The 16,913-nt window shown below is 42.8% G+C and overlaps 2 long non-coding RNA genes across 2 annotated transcripts in view; one reads left to right on the top strand and one right to left on the bottom strand.

Moving 5' to 3' along the window:
- LOC116667127 overlaps positions 1-8,737 on the top strand; it is a 41,436-nt gene extending 32,699 nt beyond the window's left edge. Inside the window, exon 3 of the long non-coding RNA XR_004323886.1 lies at positions 8,051-8,737. This is a non-coding gene — a long non-coding RNA (uncharacterized LOC116667127). The remainder of the gene's footprint in view (positions 1-8,050) is intronic.
- LOC116667129 overlaps positions 1-16,913 on the bottom strand; it is a 153,873-nt gene extending 136,960 nt beyond the window's left edge. Inside the window, exon 1 of the long non-coding RNA XR_004323888.1 lies at positions 16,637-16,913. This is a non-coding gene — a long non-coding RNA (uncharacterized LOC116667129). The remainder of the gene's footprint in view (positions 1-16,636) is intronic.

A 16,913-nucleotide genomic window follows, 5' to 3' on the forward strand; every position in this document is an offset into this window, starting at 1 on the left:
AAAGAAGACAAAGATAACCATTCTCTTCTTTGCGTATGACATTGTTTTATGGGAAAACAGTACAAATGGCTTTAATAGACAGTGATTCATCCATCTAATTACCAGAGAATGTAAGACATAGATCAGCTTCCCATAGCAAAAGAACTGTAACTGGTTTACGCCCCCAAACCACTCCATCACCTAGAGGCACCATCTGCAGCTTGTTCCCCTTGGAGGAGTCACTTTGACTAAGCCAGGTTAGCAAAGAGCCACACACAAGACTGACATCACTTCCCCGACTTTAAAGCTGTCCTCAGTGAACTGTACTTTCATGTCATGTTATCAATCCACTCTGTGCAGGATGTCCTAAGAAACAGTCCTAGGAAAGTCATTATTAACTCATCGTTGTATTTATTGTAGGAATACTGAGAGTGTGATTCACTGTTTCACACAGTATTTCTATCAGGAGCCCAAGGGGGAAATTCCTTTAAGTTTTGATAATCGGGAATAGTAAAATTTCTGCTGAGCATTTGCACAGTTTTCTTCTTCTGGGTCCTCTAGTTCACATTACTGAGCAGGTTCACCCTGTGCTGGCGGCTCTGGAGTTTGACTTGAGTTTGTGGGGCAGTGACAGCAAGGACACTGGATTCATGGCAAGCATTTTGTGGGTATGTGTGCTCACCTTGCTACTGGTCTCATTTTTTTTCCTCTATGCTAATTTTTCTCTCTATGAACTTCTCTACTGAATTAACCATGACCCTCAGATGAGAGTGACTAGAAACTCAACTCAATTAAGAAAAAAAGGGAGTATACTAGGTCTACTAAGAAAACCCATAAGTTGGTCTAGCTTCAGCCATGGCTAGACCCAAGAATTAAAACATTCCCATCAGCATGCAGTCTGTTTCCCTCCGTCTCTTGGCTGTGTTCTTTTCTATGTGGCCTCCATTCTCAGGCTTCTGCCGCCCCACATGGTGGCTTCTGGCAGCACCAGACTCATATCATCCTACAGACAGCAGTGTCAGTGGAAGAAGAGATTCTCTTTCCCATAATTCCAACAAAGTTCCTGGAATTGTGCTTCCATGGGGGACTTGGACAAGCCACTGAGACCAACCAGACAGATGGGATGCTCAGATTGGCCAGGTGTAGGGATTTGGGATGGGACGGTACCAGTTCCACCTGAGAGGTACTTCTCCCAAAGAAAACAAGGAAGAATAAGAATGAAATGGATATGAGGCAGGCAAAACCAAAACCCCACAGTATCCATTTAATTTATATCAAATTTTATTTTTTAAATGGAAGCCTGTGCACTCTTATTCATAAGCTCCCTCATATTTTTTAGAAAACAGTGGAATATTAATAAATATATGGGAAATCAAATCATAATTTGTCAGTTACTTAGTGAACATGAAATCAGAACAGGGGGAACTGCATATATGATTCAAATAATTTTCTGACTCCAGGCTCGGAGAATGAATCATCTGAATCCTGCACAACCAGGAACAGACAGGTCACACCTGTGGGTCAGCACTGGAGACACACTGCAAGTTCTTTCTTCCTGGTCTCTCCTTCACTAGAACTAGGATTGTCCAACAATCCTGAACCTTCTGGGTTATGGTAATACCATTCACTTCATGCAGTTTTAGACAAGTTAATGGAGCCAGAATTGTCTGGCCTTCCAGCTTCCAGCCCAGAAGCTGATCTGTCTTTTGCCTGTCTTTGTATACATCACATCTCCTCCGTTATGGGCTGACTTTTTATTGTGACTCATAGCACTTGGGGTGAGAGAAGGACAGATGCTGAACCTACTTAACATTTATAAGGGAGGCAAAAGATTTCTCTTTTCATTTGCAAATGATGCAACTAACAAGGACATAATTTCCAGAATATATATGTACCACTCATATAAATTAATAACAAAAACCCCCAAAAAACTCAATCCAGAAAAGGACAGAAGACCTAAACAAGCATTTCTCCAATGAAGACCTACAAATGGCCAATAGGGACATGAAAAAATGATCAATATTGCTAATTATCAGAGAAATGCAAATCAAAACTACAATGAGATATCACACTAGTCAAAATGATCATCATTCAAAAGTCCACAAATGATAAATGCTGGAGAGGGTGTGGAGAAAAGGAAACCCCCCCTACACTGTTGGTGAGAATGCAATTTGGTGTAGCCACTATGGAAGACAGTATGGAGATTCCTTAAAAAACTAAAAATAGACTTACTATATGATCCAGCAATCCCACTCCTAGGCATATATCCACATAAAACTGTAACTGAAAGATACTTGTACTTCAATGTTCATAGCAGCACCATTTACAATAGCTAAGACATGGAAACAACCTAAATGTCCATCAACAGATGAGTGGATAAGAAGTTGTGGTATATATACAATGGAATACTACTCGGTCATAAAAAAGAATAAAATAATGCCATTTGCAGCAACATGGGTGGACCTGGAGATCCTCATTCTAAGTGAAGTAAGCCAGGAAGAGAAAGAAAAATACCATATGATATCACTTATATGTGGAATCTAAAAAAAATACGACACAAATGAATTTATTTACAAAACAGAAACAGGCTCACAGACACAGAAAATAAACTTTTGGTTACCAGGGGAAATGGGATGGGAAGGGATAAATTGGGAGTTCAAGTTTTGCAGATACTAATTAATTACTGTATATAAAATAGACAAACAAGAAGTTTATACTGTGTAGCACAGGGAACTATATTCAATACCTTGTAATAGCCTATAATGAAAAAGAATATGAAAAGGAATATATGTATATGTATGACTGGAACAGTATGTTTTACACCAGAAATTGACACTATAGTCAGAAACTGACTATACTTCAAAAAAAAAAAAACTGTAAAAACAAAAACAAAAGATTTCTCTTTTCTTTTCACAAAATGTCTGTGAGGGGTGGTGGCAGGGCAGCATTTACCATCAGAGGCCCACAGCCTCAGGTGGGGAGTCATAGAGATGAATCACTTACACTGGGTTGTGTACTGTACTCTGAGTACAGAGGAAAGTGTAACTCAAGCAGCTTCTCTAGAAATCATGGAGAAGGCAGTGCAATTTCTCAGGTGATCAACACATCCTTGGACTCCTATGGAAGGATCCTGGGTGAATTGACACTTGCCTCCTATTCTTCCACCCGGGAAGGGGAAGGGGTGGAAATTAGGGAGAACAGTCATCCATCATTGTCGGTTAATGCCAGGGAGCTTCTCAATTATCTGAAAAAAATGTGGAGGGGACAAGCTCAGCTCGATAAGGCCAGCACTGTTATTTCACTAGAAACAGGACCAAAGTTCTGTTCAGAGGAAGAACAGGAATGCCTCATCTAGGCGACACTGGAGTGGGTATTAGCAGAGGAAAGCTAGTCTGCTGGCTGGAAATAGTATGAGTTCAGATTTTACATCATTGAGGAGGAAACTAATGGAAACCTGAAATGGAAACTTCCTCCCTCCCTCCCCTCACTGCTTTCTCTTTCCCCTGCGTGCCCCACCCCTCATCCATGGGACCAGAACTCCTGCTCATCCAACCTCCACCTTCCGCCCTGGAAGATCAAAGAGAACAGGCTGGAAGAGAAGGGGCTGAGGGAGCGGGTGGAGGAGGGGGGGGTGTGCGCAGGAGAGGCTCTGGGTGCCTGCAGGCGGTGAGGACTTGCTCCTTTCTGTGGAGCAAGGAAATTAGGAGTGGGGGCAAAATCAGAAGGATGACGCACAAATAACTCTCCTCTTTGCCTCTGCTCTGCCCCTGAGCTTGTGTGGCTCCAGATCTTTGAGGCAATTAACTGAACCTGACAGAAAAGGACTGCATACTTCCTTTGATGTCCAATACGTATTTGTTTTAGGAAAATGGGGCAGCTAATGAGCAGCAACAGCTCCCTCTCTGTGTCTCTGTGAGTCAACAGCAAGCCAGGATTGTCTATCTTGACAACTCTGGTCCCAACACTTTCTAGTCCCAAACAGTTTCCTAGAGTCACACATTGTGGGAAAGAAGAGGAGAGACCTTCCAGGTAAATTACCATCTTGTCTCCCTAGGTGGTCCCTACGCTGAATTGAAGATTCCTAAAGGCAAAGCTTGTTCCTTGTTTGTCCTACTCCCTTTCCCCTCACCCCCACCATCAAAGCAACCAGATTGACAGAGGTTGGGGGTGGGGGGGTCGAGGGGGGATGAGGGAGGATATGGCCCAGGGGTAGAGCATGTGCTTAGCATGCATGAAGTCCTGGGTTCAGTCTCCAGTACCTCCATTTAAATCAATCAATCAATCAATCTAATCCACCACCCCCCCCCAAAAAGAAGGAAGACTTCTAAGAGTTAAGATCTCTACTAAAAACAGAAAAAGCAACCAGATTTGATGTCTTGCCCAGAGTGAAATTTAAATAAATGATTATTAATCTTTTTGCCAAAATCAGGAAAATGATAAACATTTATCGAACGTGGGCTCCCAGCTTAGCACTGTGCTGACAGTGGTAAAGGAGATAGGGCCAAGTACTGTAGGTGAGAAACACTGCCTTGAAGGAGTTGAATGTAACACAAATGACACAGCAGAAGAAAGCTAACCATTCAAATCGTTATGAGAAAAACTTAGGTTAAGAATTTCCCCAAGGGCACATAGCTGGTAAGTGATGGAACCAGAACTAGAATGTCCTCTCTAACACATCAAAGCATTTGGCTACCAAAGGCAGCAGGGAAGGAACTCCTTGCCATTCGTCAAACTCCAGGCTCCAGGAAAAAGATTTCTGAAAAATTAGTGTCAAAGCCGGGACTAGGATCTGGGCTCTAACTTTTGGCTCAAATTATTTTGAGGTCTGGAAATTATTTCCAAAAAGAAAGAAAGAAAGAGCCAAAGACATCTGAGTAACAGGCCAAGGTTCACTTTTTCTTCCTGAAGGCGCACTCTTTCTCAGATCTTCATGTGGTTAACAGGTTCTGACACTGTCATTATTTCCAGCCCACCCTTTCTAATGATATCTCTAAGTCAACAGGTCAACTGTCTCCAGAATCATGAATGAGGGATATGGGAGCTTCCCATCTTGTTCCCGTCTTTCAGGGAGGTGACAGTTTTCAATCAGCTATCCCTTTCTTGTTATCCAGGGCTTTATCTTTTTTTTTTTTTTTTTCCTTACTGGTGATCCTAAGTGACCCACCATTTAAGCTTCTCAGGCACTCCCCAGCAGCAAAGGCCACTCAAACCAGAAGTGCAAGTAACCAAAACTCAAGATAGTTTTATTAGGGAAAAGGCCCCCCGAGATATTTGCACTTCGTTATACACTTTTTCATCAGTCTGTCAACCCTGCCCACACCTCCCCTCTGTAAAAGGGAAGTACAGGCATATCTCTGTTTTATTGTGCTTCACTTTATCGTGGCTTTTTTTTTTTAAACAAAACACAGGTTTGTAGCAACCCTGCATTGTCAGATGACGGCTAGCATTTTTAATCAATGAAGTATTTTAAAATCAAGATATGCACGTTGGTTTTTTAGATATAATGCTATTCCATACTTAATAGGCCCCAGTATAGTGTAAACATACTTTTTGTATGTGCTGGGAAACGAAAAAACTCATGTGACTCGCTTTATTGCAATATGTGCTTTATAGGGCAGTTTGGAACTGAACCCACAATACTTCTGAGGTACGCCTGTAGATATGCAGAGAGAAGCCAGATAAAAGACCAGGTGCCTGGAGAGCTGGTGAGAAGGGCTGCCCTAGTTCCTAGTGGTCTTCGGCCCCATGGGGCCTGCTACCCTGCCTGCCTTTGGGTTCCCCAAGATCCTCATGTGTCCTTCCAACAAACCCATCTTGTAGTATTAAGATAATTTTAATCGTCCTGGACAAAGACGCCCTTGCTCCTTCCTTATCCATTTGTCACTGGACTCCTTTGATAGATTCTGTCAGTGTTACTTGACATCTTTGCCTCTCTAGCTGTATGAGTTTATTTCTCAGCCTGAAGTTCAAGTTAGTTGACTGTTGCTTTTACTTAATCAGGACAACATACGTTTGGCTTAACTCACCATGGAATGTAACAGTAAGCCAGAGAGTAAATTGGGGATATTTGAGATAGGAAAAGATTACCCTGGGTTATGAATCTGAATTCTATCCCTAGTCACAAATTGTGAAGGGGATTTCCAGATAGCTAAAAAAAAAATTACTTGTTTCTTTTATTTATAACATCAGCACATTCTGTCATCTTAACTCTTAAAAAGCTGAGCTGGGAAAACCATGCAGACTAATTCAAGCCTAATTTTGCAGATCAGGAAACTGAGTCTTAGAGAGGTTAAATGTCCCATTAGGCTGCTTGGCTCAGAGCAAGTTATTTTAGGCCAGGATCGTCACCCCTGGCCTCACATAAGTGGGAAATGCAAATTTCCACATCTCTTCTGTTGGTAGGAGTCTCCCTAATTGCCTTGGGCAGGGCCCCCATTTCTGATGCATGTTGTTAGGGGCAGACAGGGGTCTCTTCAAGGCAACAACCCATCCTGGGTATAATGGGATATTGTGAAGTATTAAGTTTTGTTTTGTTTTTTCTTGCTCCTGACTTGACTGCTTTATGGAGTAGAGATAACACTAGCGAGATGTTAATAAGTTCCCTGGTTATAGGACCGCCCCCTCTCACCTGCCACCATCCACCACCTACCACTCACCACCATCACCTAGGGCCCAGGGGGAGAAGAGATATAGGAGGGGACTGGAATCTGGATGGAGGCTGCCTTTGAGAAAATCCGTCATTTTCAAAGAGAGGCTGCCCTTGTCTCAGGGAGAAGGTCACCAACCAGTCCCTCCCTCTAGCTAGGGAAGTGAGGCCCAAGAGAACTGTCTGTCAACTCTGGTGGGTAGACCGCCATTTTGATCCATAGATGAAAGTCTGCTCAGCCTCTTCAGCTGCAGATCCACCCTAGAGGTGTGAGCCCCAGGGAAAGAGCCGGGGCAGGCAGGAACGCAAAGAGAGACAAAGGCATCACCCTCAAGTTCTCATTTCCCTAAGGCACAGAAAATAGAGCCCTCTTGTGCCCAAAGTCTCCAAAGGATAGATGAGATCAGGTATCGAAGGGAGAGCAGGGCTGCCGGGGACCACCCCAGTGAAGGACACAGAGGTGCTTCCCCAGAGAAATGGGGGAGCTGCTTGGAACTGCATAACTGCCCATCAAGGGTCATTGTGTCTACCACTTGTCCAACCCACTGACAAGGAGCCTCGATCCAGGGGAGAGCCTTGCCTGAGCAGCCTCATTGGAAGAGACTGTCTTGTGGAGTCGTCCATCTCCCTGCACCACATGGCAGAGCCACCCCCACAAGTACTCAGAGAAATACCTTGATGTCATCCCCGACTCTTTTTCTCCCCCTCCACCACTTTCCCAGCACAAAATTTTGGTTGGTTCTACCTTCAAAACGTATCCAGTCTCTGATCATGTGTTATCACTTCTACCATCATTAAGCCACAGTCAAGTCTCACCTGTCTTATTGCAACAGCCTTCTAAGTGGTCTGCTTCCACCCTCACCCTCCTTGCAATCCATTCTTGCCAGAGTGGCCAGAAGATCCCTGTAAAACTTATATCAAAAATTGTCACTCCCACTGCAGAATTTGACCTTCTTTGTGAGTTGCTCCATGAGAGCAAGGACTGAGTTTTGTTTACTGCTCTATGCCCAGAACATTACCCAGTACATTGTTAATATTCAACATGTGAATATAAGATACTGTCAGGTGTTACTGGATATTATTATTGCTAGGTAAGAAGTGAGGCATCATTCTGCTCCTTATCTGTAGAGGAGAAGATGCCAAGTGGCCCAGGATGAGAAGAACTTGGGTCTTTTACCTCTTAATTCCGTGATCCCTCTGATACATTGTGGGGACTTAGCTGCTGTGCTCAAGGCAGGAGCTCCAACTTAAGTGGGAAAATTCAGACCCAGGTTTTCCCAGATCTCATGGGTCCCAGCTTTCATGGTTAGAGGCCAGAAGCTGTACATTTCTGTGGTTAGGCTACGGCTGCGTCTCTTGCACAGGAAGTCAGTTCACCACGGCAGTACTCAGAAAACAAACGGATGCAATGTTATTTCTTTCCAGGTTTGTCTCAGAACAGTTCAACTCTCTTGCCAGTGATGAGGACGCAAAGGAAAGGATGAACTGTTTCCAGCTATTTTCAGGCGCTCTTGTCAAGACTCTTAGGCTACCAGTCCAGGAGCCTGAAATGCTGAAACTCAGAGTTTAGGATGAACTCCAACATGAACTGAGGGCACTGAACATAGTTTCGTGCAGAGTTTTGGGTCTTCTCATTATTTGCCCTCGTGACTGTTAGTTAAATATCATTACCTGAAAAATCACAACTATGCACGTGGAAAAAAAAGTTTGAAAGGTTGGTTCTGATCCTCCATGTTGTGAGTTTTTTGGTTTTTGTGTGTGTTTTTTTTTTTTTTGTAAAAACAGGTATGTACTGTTTTGACTTCATATTAAAAATTACTTTTCACTTAACTGGAAGTCAGATAAATAATTATCTTGGTTAACTACACAGCAAGTCACCCTCAGACTTTGTGGCTTAAAACAAGGATTTGTTCTGATTCTGCGGGCAGCCTGGCCCTCACCTCTGCTGGCATCCTTTGGGCTCACTCATGCAGGGCTACTCAGTTAGACACTCAGCTGTGCTTAGTTTTTTCTTTAAAGGGCCAGATGTGAATTTTTTTAGGTTTCTACGGTCTAATGGTCTCTCTCACAAATACTCGTGTCTGCCATTATAACACAACAGCAACCATGGACAATTTGTAAACAAGTTAAGTGTGGCTATGTTCTAATATAGCTTTATTTGTGGACTCTGAAATGTGCATTTCATCATTTTCATGAGTCACAAAATATTCTTTTGGTATTTTCCAACATTAGGCTGGTTAAAGTCATTCTCAGCACAGAGGCTATCCAAACTGCTGGGCTGGACTTGGCCCATGGGCTGTAGTTTGTCAGCCCCTATTTAAAAGGTCCAGGATGGTCTCACGTATATGCCTGGCAGTTGCTGACTTTTTTTTTTCTTTTTCTTCTTTAATTGAAGTATAGTCAATTTACCATGTTGTGCCAATTTCTGGTGTACAGCATAGTGATTCAGGCATATATAATATATATATACATACATATATTTGTTTTCTTAATCTTTTTCATTATAGATTGCTACAAGATAGTGAATTTAGTTCCCTGTGCTATACAGAAGAAACCTGTTGTATATCTATTTTATATATAGTAGTTAGTGTCTGCAAATCTCAAACTCCCGATTTATTCCTTCCCACCCCTAGCTGTTGACCGGGGCACACTGGTTTCCCTCCACAAGGCTTCTTATCCTCGTGGAGGTGGGACCAGCTTCTGCTCATGGCGGTCCCTGGGCAGCAGCCCAAGTTGGGGAAGACAAAAACTGCAGGGACTCTTGAGACCTGGGCTCCAGACCTCAAACAGCATCAACGCTGTTCTGTTCTCTTAGTCAGAGTCCGCCAAGGTCCTGCTCACACTCAACGTTTGAGAGAAAAGACTCCACCTCTTGTGAGGAGCTGTAAAATATTGCGGTCATATCTTTCAGTCTACCACGATGCATAAGTGTTATGGGCTGAATGGTATCTCCCCAAAATTCACATGTTAAAGTCAACTCCCAGGACCGCAGAATACAACCTCACTTGGAAATAGGGTTGTAGCAGATGTACTTAGTTAAGATGAAGTCTTACTGGAGTAGGGTAAATCACACTGGAGTAGAGTGGGTGACCTTATTTGGAGATAGGGCTGTAGCAGATATAATTAGTTAAGACAAGGTAACATTGGAGTAGGGGATGGGCCCTAACCCAACATGAAATATCCTTCATCAAAAGGAGCAATCTGGAGACAGACATGCGCACACACAGGGAGAACGCCATGTGAACATGAAGCCAGAAATCAGGGTGATTTATCTACAAGCCCAGGAATCCCAGAGCTTGTCAGTATGTCAGTTTCCTAGGGCCACTATAACCAGCTACCACAAACTGGGTGTCTTGAGCAACAGCAGTGTACTGGTTCAGAGTTCCAGGAGCTAGAAGTCTGAGATCAGGCGCTGGCAAGGTTGGTCTTTCCTGAGGGCTGCGAGGCAGAATCTGTTCCAGCCCTCTCTCTTTGGTTTATGGATGGCTGTCTTCTCCCTGTGCCTATACATCCTCTTTCCTCTGTATGTGTCTCTATCCAAATTTTCCATTCTTATAAAGACACCAGTCATACTGGATTAGGACCCACCCTAAAGACCTCCTTTTAACTCGATTAATTTTATAAACACCCTACCTCTAAATAAGGTCACATTCTGAAATCCTGAGGGTTAAGACGTCCACATACAAATCTGAGGGGCACATAATTCAACCCATAACAGCCAGTCACCCACCAGAGGCTAGGTGAGAGGCTTGGAATAGACTCTCCCGCAAAACCTGCTGAAGGAACCAGTCCTGCCAATAACTCGATCTCAGAATTCTAGCTTCTAGACTTTTCCTAGAGAAAAATAACTTTCTACTGTTTAAGCCATGCTGTTTGTGATGGCAGGCCGAGAAAACTAATACAGTAACCAAGAGTAACAGGCAAGTTTTCACAAGCTGAAACTGCAACTGGAAATCAATGAGCGGTTACAACACATTGAAGATCTGAAGTTCAGCACTCAGATGCTTCTATTCAAATATGATGACAGATAAAAATATTCTGAAAGTCACTTTGAGTGATTTCATACATGTTAGTTACAAATTTCAAGCGTTGGGAGTCTTCACATGTCACATTTTTTCAAAATTGAAATTCCAGCCATAATATTCTTGATTTTAATTTATATTCCTACCTAAATATGAAAACATAAATTGAAGCAAACCAACAGTCAAAAATCAAAATATCTAGGGAGACAAAGGGGCATTTGATAACATCTAGTCTAACTTCGTTTAATAGCTGAGACAAACAACGTTTTAAAAAAAAGTGTGATTTATCTAAATTCAGGAAGTTAGTCAAAGTGCTAGGTCATTTCCTGGGACCCACTGTGTAAGAACTGTGATTTCTTAAAATTCTTGAGGGCTCTTTTTGCCAGCCAGCTAGCTCCTCTCCTTCTTTGAAATCCAACCCAGAAATGTCATACTATATCATTTCAATTTAGGGTTTATAAAGATTATTTTTTACATAGACATTCTCATCTTTATCACAAATGATAGGATTTATTATCTCAGTTTTATAGTTGAAAAAATGGGGAAAAAAAAAAAAAAGAAAACCGGTAGCTCAAGATCACTCAAGATAACCAATTTAAGTCGACAGAACTTGAACTCAGGTCTTCACAATCCAAACTTGATCCACTTTCTTCTACCTTTCAGCTGCCTCCCTAGCCATGAAAACAAATTACTTTAACCCACCAGCCTTGGTTTCTTTATCTGTAAGACAGGGAATATTAATCATATCTGTATTAAAAGATTACTGTGCGATTAAATGAGCTAATTAACGTTTATCCCAGGACATGGCATACAGTGAGTGCTCAATAAATGCTAATAAACAGGTTGGGTTAGGGAAAAGTCCTATTACAGCTTAGAATTTGTCTTCGGTGGTAAATTTCATGCTCTACATAGCCCTTCCACAAAAGACCTTTCTAATCAATTTCATGAGCCATGAATTTAAGGGATAGGCTTCCCTATCCTTTCTGATTTGGACTTCTCTTTAAAAAAACAAAAAAACCACAAAAGGGAAATACAGAAAAACGAAGCTGGACCCTCGACATATTGCACTATAGCCTGTCTCTTCTAATCCTCAGTGCAACTGTCTTCTGCAGCTGAAGTTAGTGCTGTCCATTTTGAAGTTTTCCTGCTGGTTCTGGAAGGATTCAGTAAAAATGAAATCCCTAAAATGCCATAGAGGAATGCTTGATTAAGCAAAGCTCTTTAATAAAAAAGTTATTTCCCCATAGGTTGGTTGAACGTTTTCCAGTCAGCCTTTTTCTTACGGAGGACCTTGGAAAACTATTTCTCAGGTGGGTTAAAGCTCAGGCAAACAAAATTATCCTTTATCCTTCACTCTAAGGAACAAGCAATTGCAGTGTTCTAGAATGTTCCTGGCATTAGCCATGGCAAGACATGAGAGGAATTCTTGACATTTCAGTACTGTGATGTGGCAATTTCTTGGAACATTCTTCTAAAAGGAGAGTGAATTTAAAAAAAAAAAATCCTTCAATAGTTTCATTGTTGTACCTGAGCATTCCTTAGCCAGTGGATTTACTCTAATTATCTAAATGATTCTAAGGAAGATGGTTTCCCCCCGGGAAGGGCACAGCAAAGTGATCATAACAGAGACATGAATGTAAATTGCTTTGGGATAGAAAATCGACTGAACTGTAACAAGCAGCAGCTGCCAAAAGAGAGCCTCTGATGCCTTTTATAAACTGGGGTCTGGCTACGCCTCTGGCTCCTCCTGGTCTCAGGAGCCTGGATCTGAGATGGCCCAGTGTTTGTGACAGTCCTGAGTTTCCTGAGCACCGTGCAGGGTCAAAGCATTGCCTGGCTACTATGATCTCAACCCTGACTGCAACCATTACCGTATTTGGTCATCCTGAATGCTCAGTCCGTCAATAGAAAATACATCATAGCAGCAGGGGCAAAAACCACAGCCAGACCAAAAGGCAAGAGTAAGGAAGGGAGGAAGACAGACTGAGGAAGGGCAGACAGCCTATGACTGAGCTCACAGAGAGACAGCAGAGAAAAGATCAGCTACCAGCAGACACGCAGGGAATGAAAAACAGAGGCACAGAGTGAGACCAGAGAGGGGAGAGGGAGAAAAGAGAATGCAAGGAATGGAGAGGGAGAGATAGAAAGAGACCCCAAATTAATATCTGTCTATCTCTATACATACAAATACATGTATGTGTGTGTTCAACTCATTCACACACCAAAAACCCTTGCTGGTCAGTGACCTAGTAGGGTCTCCATTCTGTATTTCCACAGATGTACAGGGAAGTGATTCAGTTATACCTATACATGCATTTTTTTCAGACTTTTTTCCATTACAGCTCATTGCAAGAAACTGAATATAGTTCCCTGTGCCATACAGTAGGTCCTTGTTGTTTATCAATTTTGTATATAGTAATATGTATCTGGTTTTTTTTTTGGTTTGGGTATAGAATATAAGGCACTAGTGAGCTCAACTACATTCATTGTCCTTCAAGCGTTTCTGACTTATTCATTGTCTAATTTACACTTAGCAGAATAAATATTCTAAATTTGCACTTACTAGTTTTAGGTTTTCCCATCAATTCAAATTGTGTCCTCTCTAAAGACGTCACTTGGAACCTAGGTGCCTGGTTCACAGACAACCTTTCCCCTCCTTAGCTTCTCAACCTCTTTCCTCCACTGACCCAACCCAGCTGGGGAAGATGAGATTCATTTAAGAACTGAACACTCTAGTTCTTTACTTTTTCAAAGAATTTCATCTCATCTGTGAGAAGCTCTAAGCTGCCTCCTCACTCTCTTGCCTAAAATGTGGTAGATGTGAGTTGAAATGAAGTCATTGGGTTTCTTTCTATCTTTATTTCCATTTCTGGCAGGAAGGGGTTCCATTTTCTGGCATAAATTCCTTTCCTGGATTCATGCCCACAGTCCTGGAAGAGTTTAGCTATCAATCCTTTAAAGTTTGAATGATTTGTCATTTTCTGATGCTGGAATGAGTTTGTTAGGGGAAATTTATGAACACATTACCCTAACTGGCAAGGGCCTTGGGTGCTTGAGGATTTCCTGAAGAGACACTCCAAGAACCTTCTGTGGCTTTTTGTTTTTCCTTAGGATGTGGTGTGATTTTCACGGTCTATTTGTTATAATGCTTCCCTGACGTAAAATACTCATACAACGTAAATAAGCTCTCCCTGAAATACTTTGAATCTTTCCAATCTGGAAGTCTGAGCTTAAGCTCCTTGCTTTAAATACACCGCATATAAATTACCCACTGGAAGAGACAGCAGGATCCTATTGGGTCCAAACAGTACTTTTTACTCTGTGTACTTGTTCTCAGCATGCCTGAGGACACAGATTTGGTCTTCAGATATTTTGATGCTATGTTCTTGACTGCATAAAAATTAATTATTCGTAGAAATTCTTGTTGGATGGTGTTTCTTATCCTTCTTTGTCTCATTTAGTGCTGTTTGCTTTGAATTTGTTTTGTCTGGTAGTAATATTGCCCCTTCTGCATATTTTGGTAGCATTTACATGGTATCTCTTTGTCCATCCTTTATTTTCATCCTCTCAAAGTCATCCTGGTACAGTCATGTCCCTTACAAACAGCTGATAGTTTGGTTCGTATTGCTTTACCCCCTATAAGAGCATCTGCCTTTTAAAAGAGGCATCTAACTCCGTATTTATTGATTTGAACATATTCTTGCCACTTTATTTCATGTTTACACTTACTCATTTACTGATGTGCTTAACAAATATTTTCTGTTTTCTTGTTGCTTCTCAGATATGGAATCTTTGTAAACTGCATTTGAGTTTTGGTTGTAACCATAGAGATGTTGATGAATAATAAAAGTGCAGCTTTTGATAGCATGCCTTGACGAAAGAATGCTTGTCTTGAAGTTAATGATGTCCGAACTTGGTAAATCTTGAGAATGATTGCCATGGGGGTCAGGCTTGGCTGTGATGGGATTTAACTACAGTAAAAGTGCTCTGGACTTGGAGTCAGTCTCAGGTTTGAATCTGGCCACCACCCTCACCCTCCACACACACACACACACACGCACACACACACACATTTGTTATGGAACTGTGGATATTTCATTAACCTTGGTACCCACTAATTTCCTCATCTGTAAAAATCCTGGAATGATTGAGGGGATTAACTGCAGCAACATGGGAAAGCATTTTCCACAATTCTAGGCTTACAGCAGTCTTAACAATGCCTATATAAAAATAAAACTCCATCTCTCTCGGTTTGTGGTGCGTTTCCTTTTTGGAGCTGGGGTCCGGCTGGTATGCAGGAAAAGGAGAAGGCATGTGAACTATGTTATCTGCTTGTCATCACAAGAGGAGCCAAGTGGCAGGCCATAGATTGAGGCACATCCGGAGCACTGGGGTGGGCCTGGGAATTCCACAGTGAAGACTCCGAGATAAGGAAGTACCAAGGGTGGGGGCTGTGGAATGGCTTGGACTTCTGCTGACCAGGGCCAGGTTCTGATGGGAAGAAAGATGAAGAGGGTATGCAGCTCCCAGAGCCACCAAATAAGGAAAGATGTCATCTCTCTCCACTTCTCCCAAATGTCGATGTCAGCACCAGAGCAACTCACCCCACACCACCTCAGTACCCCCAAACATGGTTTTCAAAGGACCAAGGACCAGCTCTGAGCTGAGTGATACAGTAGGAAACATTTATTTTTCATTATGATTTCTCCCTTCTCAGTTCCTTTTCTTTCTTTCTCAAAATATAATTTGCCAGGAGGACTGCTGCCCTTTGAAGGCAGGAGTTGCTCTAAACATCACAAAGCCCCTGTGATCCCAGCCCCCTCCCCTGCCCCTCCCAGCACGCTCTGTCCAGGTTGGTGGTTCTAATCTGTTACTAACTCAAACTGACTCCCCAGGGAGCCACTGGGTTGAACCTACAGAGGTCATTTCCTTGCCAAACATTCCTTTTCAGTGAGAGGACATTTTCATCCCCTGGTAAACAATCCCCAGCCCACACAAAGCAGAGAGGGGTGCCTGTCCCTCTTCACGCTCTCCACGCAGTCCTGAGCCCCTTCCAACCCCAGAGGCGTCAGTCTGCTCTATAAATTCCTTTGTGAAACCTGAGCGCCTGGGCTCCGAAGGAGAGCAAAGATCTTGGAGGGGTGACAGTATCCCTCCTCTCGAAAAGATCTGCTTGTGTTGGCAGCAAAAGAGTATGTTCTTCCAAACAGGCTCTTCCCTTTCTTATGTGAATTCAGTTCAGAAAGTACTGCCAGGCTCCTTCCAAGAGGGAGAGGTAAAATCACCTCCCTTGCAGGTCTACACAGGAAAGATGACATGCCTGGGGGGATTTTCCAAGTTAAAAGGGTCTGAACCTCCTTCTCAAACAGTCGCTATTAGGAGGGACATGGCTCTGCTTATGGGAAGTAGGAGAGGTGGAGGCTGAGGTCAGCTTGAGTTTCACGTGATTTTTTTATGAGACAGAGAGAAAAAGAAAGGAAGAAGGGCAAAAAGGAAAAAGAAAGAAAAGGGGGTGAAGAGAGGAAAGAAAGGAGACAGCAAAAGAAAGAACAAAGAAGAGAAGGAGAAAGAAAAAAGGAGAGAAAGACACCTCTAGCTGGCCGGCTGTCTGCTGAGCCACTGTGTCAACATTTGACTCCCTCACCCCCAACTCTCCTCCTCCATTAACTTTCCAGGCATTTTTTGAATTCATATTTTATCATTTCTTAATATATGGTTCCTGTACCCCAGCCTTTAGAAACGAAGTAGTACGCCATTCAACTCATAGAATTGTACAAAACTCATCTTTTAAAAACAATCTATTGTTTTGGTGGCATTAAAACGATTAAAAAAAAAAAAAAAGGTCAGCTGTTGCCTTACTGTAAGACTTTCAATTTCACCAGCTGCCTGGGGTGTACTGGATCTTGTGATCCAGGAGGTTTAACAAACGTTCCCATTTTCCCCTGAATCCACGAGGCGACGGAACCCGTGGGCGCTGACGGGAGCTTACCTCCCTTAATACTCTTATCAGAAACGTCTCCTTGCCATCTCCGGTTGGACTGTGGCACGTGGCGAGAAAGCAGGTCACGAGTGAGCCATTCTGGCTGAGTGACGCTTCTTTCCCCCACCTTCCGCCCAGCTGGCAGCAGGAAAGGCAGATGCAGCAAAGGGAGCACTGGCCACAGGAGCCTCCCGGGTGGAGCTCAGAACCGCGCTGACTGGCTGGGCGCTACTGGGCAGACACGCCCACTCTGTGGCTTCCATCCATCCCTCTGACACCAGGCTGG

The sequence above is a fragment of the Camelus ferus genome, chromosome 11 (assembly GCF_009834535.1).
Source record: "Camelus ferus isolate YT-003-E chromosome 11, BCGSAC_Cfer_1.0, whole genome shotgun sequence".
Lineage (NCBI taxonomy): Eukaryota > Metazoa > Chordata > Mammalia > Artiodactyla > Camelidae > Camelus > Camelus ferus.